General features: G+C 49.3%; 1 long non-coding RNA gene across 1 annotated transcript; it reads right to left on the bottom strand.

The window, feature by feature from the left end:
* Positions 1–294: 294 nt before the first annotated feature.
* On the bottom strand, positions 295–8,793 carry LOC106040176 (uncharacterized). Its single transcript, XR_010826421.1, has 3 exons — positions 7,702–8,793; positions 1,319–1,501; positions 295–745 (listed from the first exon to the last, which is right to left on the bottom strand). It is a non-coding gene; the product is annotated as an uncharacterized lncRNA (long non-coding RNA).
* Between the last annotated feature and the right edge of the window lie 256 nt (positions 8,794–9,049).

Raw genomic sequence — 9,049 nt, 5'->3', positions numbered from 1 at the left:
CCAGCACAGCACACACCTGCTGCTCACCTCATCCCCAGCCTTTTTCTAGTTTCTAGTGACTCTTGCAAACGTCTTATTTCAGGTCTAACGACCCACTGGGCTGGACAGCTCGGGCTCTGCTTCTGTGCTGCAGGTGAGCACTGGAAGTGGGATGCTCTCTAGCACTTGGGGCTGGATTAGTCCCCTTCTCCCCAGTCTTCATACATTTACTTCCCCGTGGTGGTCTCTCATTAGCATCCCACTGCTGTCCTCCAGCTGCTCCCCCTGTTTACACCATTTCCAAGACTATGGTAGGACTTTATGAATCATTTATCTTAAGCAGCAATTATTGTACAAACAACTTATTAATACCGTGGCTATCAGCTTGCTCTCAACATCAGAGGCAAAGCGTGAGGCATAAACATTGCAGAACAGTGATTGAGAGAAGGATTGTTTCAATTATGTGAGCCCCCCCATGCTCTCCCCCCTCACACAAGCCATTTCAGGGACACCTACAGGGTACCTGGCTTCAGCAGCTCTCCAGCATTAGACACAAAGGCAGGAATAAGGCAGCAACGAGCACGCAAGGCAGCTGAGCACGATGCCATGTCATACGTGCTGGAGTTTCGCAGGGTGGGCCAGGAGAGGAGACTGCGTCTGCACTGGTGCCCACAGGGGCGATGGGCTAGGAGGCTTCAGAAGTCATCGCATGGGGTCTCGGAGGGTGATGCTATCACGGCACATTCTGGACAATCTTGCAAGCAACCTGAAAAAGGAAGCACCAAGGTGTCTGTAAAAAGATGCCTTTCTGCACAGGATAAACAACACAACCCTCTGCATTTGGTCAGTGGGGAAAACTTCAAAGCTAAAAACGAAGTGAACCTAGTCACAGCTGTGAATCCTGCTAGGATAAATTGTGTTTGCACAACCTCCATTATTTCGGTTAATTTGCGATATAATATACAAGGCTTCCTGGTGACAATTGGCACAGCAGCATTGTTTTGTCCCATCCAGCATCCGTCTGCCACAATCCGATCCGAGCTCCGGAGAGCTCAGGAGAGCTCCGAAATGTCCCTGGAAGCAGCAGGCACCCTACGGGGGCACCCTGGGGCTGGCCTGTGCTTAGCTGGGGGCAAGGAGATGCGCCAGCCCTTGGCACTGGTCAGCTTGGCTCTGGCTGTGCCGGATGAAGCAGCCCTCCTTGAGGGAGAGCTTTGGCACAGGAAAATATTTCAGGGGCAGGGTTCAGACGGGGCAGGGATCATTGCAGGGGCAGGGTTCATTGCAGTAGAGAGAAGCACATGCAATGTGCAGGGGTGAGCAAGGGGCTTCGCCTCACCTTGCACGGAGCAGGCAGGGAGTTGAAGCTCCGGGAACACAGGCTGCGCTGGGGTTTGCAGTCACGGGACTGGCACAAAAGCTTTTTTAGAGACTTCTTCAAAGCTGGCGTGTTTGAGGCTGGGGTCACGGCGAGGCCATTCCCTGTCGCTTCTCCACGAGCTCTTTCCCCGAACACACAGAGCTGTTTTCAAATGAATTAAAATGAATCACCTCTGCTGCACCGACAAACTTTTCTCCTCCACGTTCTCCTTTGAAGATGCTCAAAACATGTTGGACTTATCAAGAGTAATTTTAGAGAAAAACAGAAAAAAAATATGCAAACTACAGACTCAGGCCCCTGAAGACTAAAGCACTGTCTAAGAGCTCTTCTAAGGCGTGCGGATGCAATAAGGCTGCCTTATCTTGGAGTCAGTGCTGGAGTAGAGAGCCACGTAACGAGGGACTATTTCCCATCTGCTGCATAAATCTAAAGTTACTTCAGGCAGAATGAGGAATCAGAAGGTACTTCAAAGGCATTTTAGCTCTGTATCTGTGTCAAACTGCAGCTCTAAGCACTCTGTGTTGCCCTCCTATTAAAGATGAACTTTTGTACTCTGTTAGACATCTTAAAAAGCATAAAACATAAGTTCATTTGCTTTTCAAGTACTCCCCCCACCCACCCCCTGCTCAGCTCCTTTGCGAGATACGAGACTGTTAGGGTATTTGTGAACAAACAACCTTGGTTTTGCTGCCGAGTTTTCATCTCCCTGCCAGCACAGGCGGGCTGGGCTGGGTGCACCTGAAGCTCTCCAGGCTGCCCGGCACTGGAAAAAATTGGTGGCACGTCGGTGGCACAGCAGAAGAGGCTGTCCCAGGACCGGGTGCCCGCTGCCCACCAATGTGTCCCCAGCTTCTCCTGGGCTGAAAACCTTTTGGCCAGGGGAGACGCAGCTGTGCCTGCGAGGCACTGGGAGAGTTCAGTCTGGGAGGAGAGCAGATGGGGCTGACTGTCCGTACAATCCTTTTCCTTGCAGAGTTTGTGGCTTTATTAGCGTTTCCTACAAAATCTGATGACTTACGGAGGTTTTTCGGCTGTGAAAATGAGATCATTCTAAGCTGGCCTAGGTGGCACCCCATGGCGAGGCATCCCCGTGCAGGTCGGTGGCCGGGGTGCAGGACTCCGCACACGAATGCCACGAGCACCGTGGGGTGTGCTGCCTGGGCAGTGGGGAAGGGAAAGTAAAGTTTATGGCACTGAAACAAAACAAAGGGCTTTGTTGTTTCCAAAATCCACTTTATACTTTACATGGTATTTCTGGACGGGGCTGCGGCTCTACTTCTTTGATGAGCCACCCGTACATTACAGATAGCAGGGAGGGAGGAGGGGCCCAGAGGGATGTGCACACCCAGCTGGGAAGGATGGAGGGGTCAAGGCCATGCAAAGCCTTCACAGCCTCCAGGGTCAAAAGGGAATAATCGTCAGGGAGAGTGGGAAGGAAGGATATGAGAAGAGAAGGAGACGGTATTAGGAAGAAAGGGAAGACATAGGGAGGGTTTTTTACAGAGAGCTCAGAGGCAGTGGGAGTAATTAGGGGGTTGTGATCCAGGTGTGAGACAGGAGGAGAGGAACATGCATAGGGGAAGTGGAAACAAAGAACAAGGGGGAACTCAATGTCTGGCAATGACGCAGTCCAGGCAGCCACAACAGCATCTGTATCACCTGTGTCATATCTGGGGGAGAGACTACGAGCAGTGAGGAGGCACAGCTGACAAAAGAGAACAACAGACACAAGCTTTCAAATTAGGAAAGATAATAACCCTGGCAACTGTGTCTAAAATGGGGGGTTTCTCTTTCCCAGCTAAAGCTGCTGCCGCCCAGGTTCGTGCTAATGAAGCCCTAAAGGCACCCAGAGAGGTGAGGAGGCAGGCTGCAGTAAGTAGAGCTCTGCCAAATCAAACGCAGAGGAAATAAGGCCTTCTCTCCTGGTTTGCAGGTAAACTCCAAACCCCTCTCTAGTTTTTGTGATGCTGCAGGCAGCAAACACGCTCTCCAGGGAAACAGTTTTCAAGCAGACTCACTTCGGGTTTGGCCTGGACAGAAACCTGCCTGTGGCCTGTGTTTATCCTGGTCCTTTTCCCACTTCAGGGGGGAGGAAGGGGGGATCTGAGAGGCCGCAGCCACTTGCCCAGCCTGTCTTGCACAAGCAGGAGTGCAGAGCGAGCCCAGGGCCAGCACGGAGCCTGCCTGCCTCTGTGCAGTGCGTATAGCCCAGAGCCTGCTGCTGGGAGTTACTTCGCGGTACTTTCAGGGAGCTCCACGTGTCTGCAAAGTCCTTTCTGTGCACTAATTGCTAATTCGGGGTCCATTACTGTGTGCGGATCAGTTTTCATTTTCCATCAGTCAGGTCCGAATATTTTGAGCAGATTTGCATCGCTGCCTCAGCTTTCGCCATCTCTTCTGGATGTTGCAAACATGTCAAAAAGTCTAGGCCTCGATGTAAAACCTCTGGGGCTCCAGCTCTTCCATCTGTACATCTATTAAGAGTCGTTTTTTCCTCTCCTTTTCACTGGTTTTCAGTCTGCAAAAGGACTCCACTTCCATGCCGTGATATCTTAGCACATTTGCTGAGGGACCTTAAGCACAGCCTTTTGAGATCCAAGTACATGACGTCGACCATATCCTTCTCCATGTCCTTTTTGACTTGTTCAAAGATTCAAAGACTTCTCCAAGATCTGAGAGACCTGAATACTCTTTACATAATGTCTTAGGACACTTTCTTAATAAATTATTTTTATCCAGGTGTCTATTAAGTCTGTTCGTCACTCTAGTTTGCACCAATTGCTTGATGTGGCGTTCAGACCTGATGGCCGTGTGCTTTCCAGATGGCCACAGAGCTTTTTCTATGGATTGCTGTCACATCTGTCACCTTCCACACCAGTTTAAGCAATACATTGGAGATTGTTGCTGATTTGATTTCTTCCAGAAGTCTTGTGTGAGTCCCACATGGTCCTGGCCATTCGTAACTGTGCAGGTGCTCACTTTGTTCAAAAAACACTCCTCTGACACCTTTTTTTGAGACAATTTCTCAGATTTATACCCTGAAAGAAGCCCTTATGGTGTGGGACATTCCTTGATGGGAGGTGTGCAGAATGCCACTGCGAAATTTAATTTCGTTTTTCTGTAAATCTGTCTGTTTCTCCTGTCCTCCTTTTATGCAGTCATCTCTCATCCCCACCAGCCTCCTGATGATATGGGCTCATAAAGTGTAGGAAAAATGGCATTCCTAAATTTTAAGCTGCTAGCAATTTGTTCTTCAAAAGTACTTAATCTGATTCATTATTGTTTTGCACTTAATTTGCCAGGGTCTGTGCACTTTTCTGTTTTCCTCATTTAGACAGTAGTTTCTTTTTGTTTCTAAGATACGTTCACTTTACAATTTAACCATAAATTTAACCATTTTAAAACCTATCAATTCTGTTGTACAGTGCTTAAAAGAGCATTTCTACTATTTCTCCAGCTCAATATACAGCTGATAGTAATGCGGAGGTTTCACAAATTTTTAAACACTACTTATTTTATTTTATTTTATTGTTTGCAAAATAGTTCAGTCTTTTAGTTTGCCCTAAAAGTATAGTTTATCATATTAGAAGATAGCAGAAGCAGTTATGGACTAACAAGTGTGACCAAGACCCCCAAATGGATTTACCTCATTTGAGAGGCTTTTCCATTAATTTGTTTCACTCCAGGCAAATTATATGTGCCTCTCAAATTGGGCTTAGTGAAGATCTTAGTCACAAACAATTGGTCTCAAACCTCAGAGATCAAGGGTAGTTGATATCTCTTTTTTCCTGTAATCTAATTTGATTCCCAATAGTCTGTGGCTAATGCGGGCATACAATGCACCAGACGAAGCGTTTGCAGTAGAGACAGGGACGTACGAGGCGGTGTTAAGATCTTACTTACATTATTGTGTACAGCTCAGCTAAGCACAGCCAGAAAGGAATGACAGTTGCGACAAACGCTGGGAGGATTTGGGGAGTGGAGGCATTGCTTTGCACAGAGAGCTTGGCCTGACACAAGCAGGGCTGAGAAAGGAGATCACAATCCTTTAAATATGCTTTGGGTGATAAATAATGAGAAGAGAAAGGAATTATCTGATTTCAGTGACGATTCTTTTATCATATAAAATCTGCATAAACTGCCTGTGACCACGTTGACACGGAAAATTAAGAGATTCATAAACGCACAAAGAGGAATGGTTTCCCAAGCAGGGGGAAGGGGACAAAGGGGCTTGAGATTAATACCATAACGAAGGGTCAAGGCAGAAGTGAGCCGGGTGTTAGAAATGCTAGTACTCATGCGGCCAGAATAACAGCATCCCCCCAGAGAGGTCCATCACTGTCTGCTCGCATCTCTTTGTCAGGGTGCTTGTCCTTGCCTCAGTCCTGCTGACCACCTGCAGAGCCAGAAAGGATTTTTCTCCTTAATACTTTTTCCCATAACTCCATCTTTTGATTCTCTTCTCTGCAGAAGCACTGAAACAGCTGGAATAACCTACAGGATAAGGCCAGCCAGGCCTTACTTCTCTATCAGCATAACCGAGGTCAGGAAGGAAGCTTCCCCAACCTGAGAGGCAGAGAGGCTGACTTTTTTCTCTCTGTACTGTAGGTTTTATCCTCTTTCTCCTAGGATTAGCAGGAGTTTTCTCCAGAGATACTGCCTGCTCTCAGTTCTCTTCCTTGATACCTGCACAGAATTGCAATAGCATCCTGTCTTTGCCTTCACGTGCTGTAAGCCTTGGGAATGTGCAGTGAATGTGCTTCAGAGCAAAGACGCCGTTATCGTGCCTGCAGGGAGCTGAGTTTGACTCTGGTTGTCCAGTCCCTCTTGGACCCCTTGGCCTGGGTTTGTTGCTTTCTGCTGACAGCTTAGTTTCTGATGGAGGAATCTCTGAGGGCAAAGGGTGACTTGAATGCTTTGTACATCAGTAGCAAAGAACTGAGTGAAGAGTTGAGCTCCTCCTTAAAGGCATTATGATCAGCCTCTAGCCTGGGCTGTGCAGTTATACATGTATATAATTTTTACATATATGTAATTTTTACATATATTTAACTATATATATAATTTTACATATAATTTATAAATACAGACTGTATTTGCTGTGGTCTCTGGTGAAGAAAGAGAGAGATTGCAGAGGGACTTTTTGTCTGTCTATATTCTGCACCAAGCACGTGTCAAGGCCACAGATTGTGCCCATGGAGATTGCTGAAGGCCTGGGTGAACCTGAACCTTTCTTCTCACCCATGGACAAGGGACTACTGTGCTGGGAAGGGTCCCGTAGGGTTTTAGAGAAGCTGATCTAAAGCAGCCTTGTGCCAACTACATCCTGCAAAGGATATGGAAATCCTAAGAGGGGGCTGAGCCAGGCTCATGGCACCTGGTAGAAGCAGGGGGGGGGATGCGTTGCAATTCAGCACTTCTTTTCAAATTCTTAATTCAGCAGCACCCACATCCTAAAAAATCCTATCCAAAACTACAGACAGCAGTTCTGAGAGGAGGGCACAGGTGGGATATTGGGGTAAGGAACCATACATCACCTCTCCTGCAGAGCTTGCCCCTACAACCTGAACCAGGGACAGTTTGAAGCATGGAGAAAGATGCTCAGATTCACTTGGATCCTGCGAACATGACAGCATCTGCCAGTGCATGACAGAGGGAAATACTGCAGTTTTCCAGGAGTGCATAACAGTAAGGTAGCATGACCAATAGATGTGTGGGCAGTCATGGAGACCCACCACCTGTCCATGACTGGCCACATGCCAATGCTGTCTCCCAGGTGTTTCCTACTGCTTCTGTCCCAGCAAAAAAAAACCTGCAGAACCTGAGGAATAGACGTGCAGCCTCCACCCTGGGAGAAGGAGTCCATCATGCACCATCCTGGAGAGGCAAAGCACCTGGAAAAGGTGCAGTGGTACAGCGTGGGCTGTCCCTTTGCATTCTGTGCTCCAAGGTGCACTGCTCAGCCCACTGCAAAATCCCCGTGGGATGCCAGCAACCGTGGAGGGGTCCAAGACTTTTGTGAGGACCAGCCAGTCTTTTCCGATTACCAGCAGATGGAGGATGCACACAGATAATTAATTAATTGCAACTTTCCCAGTCTCCAGACTTTGGTTTCTATTGATCTCAGTTTTATCTGGAGTAATAGAGACAATTAGGAGGGAACACAGCAGCAGAAGTTAATTACCAATGGAATGGAAACTGTGTCTTTCAATTTATTAAACTTTTATCACAAAGCAGCACTGCTGCAGAAGCACTGGGAGAGGCCGTGTGCCTCCCTGTGCCCTCTGCGCCACGCAAGGCGCTCCCCACGCTTGACAATCAATAATAAATGATAAACTTACCCTCTTCATGAGTGGGGCCAGGGCTCCCGCGCCAAGCCCCAGGGGACCAAGCCCTCAGAGGAGAGCATCTGGACTGCTTGGACGGGCAGTGCTCCCTCCCGATGGGAGCCCGGAGGCTGATGCAGCGCTCTGCTGCCAGCCCCGCTGCGCCCCGCCGCGCTGACGGCTCCTACAGGCAGAAGCAGCTCTGCGGGGGCCAGGAACAACTCATTGCTATTCCTGTCCTGAGCCTTCGGTGGAAGGCAGCCCTGCCTGCCCACGGCATCGGCACGCTGCAGTGTGCTGGAGATGCAGAAAACAGCGGCCGTGAAGAGAGGGAGCAGCACAGAGTCATAGAGGAGGAACTGGCCCAGCTCAGAGAGCTTCGCAGCTGGGTTTAGATGAGCTTGCAGATGTGGATTTCAGGCAGTCTCAGGGACACATCCCCCCAGCTCTCCTTGCTGAGATATGTGTTGCCTCTGATCAAACAGAGCAGGCAGCCAGGAGGGCTGGTGCTTCTGCTCCGGGGGCACAGGTCTGCTGTCCCTGGGGAGCCCCTTCCCTTGACAAGAGGCTTGGGTGCCCCGCAAGGACCAAAGACAGCCTTCCTTTCCTTCTCTCCACCAGCCCAGCTTCATCCTGCACTTCCCCCTGCACATTCCTCTTCATGTCCTGGGAGTACAGCCTAGAAAATGCAGAAGAGACCAGTCCACGTCCCTTGAAGAGGTTCTGGACCATCACGGCTGCCCCAAAGACTCACCCTAGCACGAGCTTTGTGTCTGCCACAGCCACCGGCCTCTGCCAGGTCAGGTCAGGGATGCTGTGGCAATTGCTCTGTCACTTTCTGCCCCCGTGGCACGGCATGGTGAGCATCCCAACCGCCTCCCCCAGAGCCAGCCTGTGAGCTGCAGAGCAGGATCTGGCTCAGAAGATGAGCTCTCTCAGCTCTTTCCATGAAACATAGGGGAGAAAATGATTTGTTAACTACTGCATAAGTTTCTGAGGGTGGTTGGCCCAGCAATGTGGCATAACGGGTCTGCCTCAGACTTGGTTTTAACTGTACCAGCCTACAAAAGGCCATGCCACCTTCATGCCTGGTCAGAGTGCTCCCACATACCTGCTGTCCCAGTGAACTCCCACACCTTTGTCTCCAGGACATTATATTCCAATGACTGTGCAAACAAGTCTCTGCTGATCGTGCAGAAGCAGTAATTATGCTGCTGGTTTGCTCTTGCCTCTCTTTGCAACACTTCCCAATACTGCACTTGTTCCTGCTGAGTACAGAGCTGGAGCTGCCCGAGAGCCTTTACAGGGGCCCCAAGACCTCACCTGTATCCTACGAGCAGCAAACTGGGGCTGTAAAGGTGGT

Source organism: Anser cygnoides, chromosome 23 (assembly GCF_040182565.1).
Source record: "Anser cygnoides isolate HZ-2024a breed goose chromosome 23, Taihu_goose_T2T_genome, whole genome shotgun sequence".
In the NCBI taxonomy this organism is placed as follows: domain Eukaryota; kingdom Metazoa; phylum Chordata; class Aves; order Anseriformes; family Anatidae; genus Anser; species Anser cygnoides.
The sequence above is the reverse complement of the archived record's forward strand: the minus strand, read 5'-3'. Positions and strand labels throughout refer to the sequence as shown.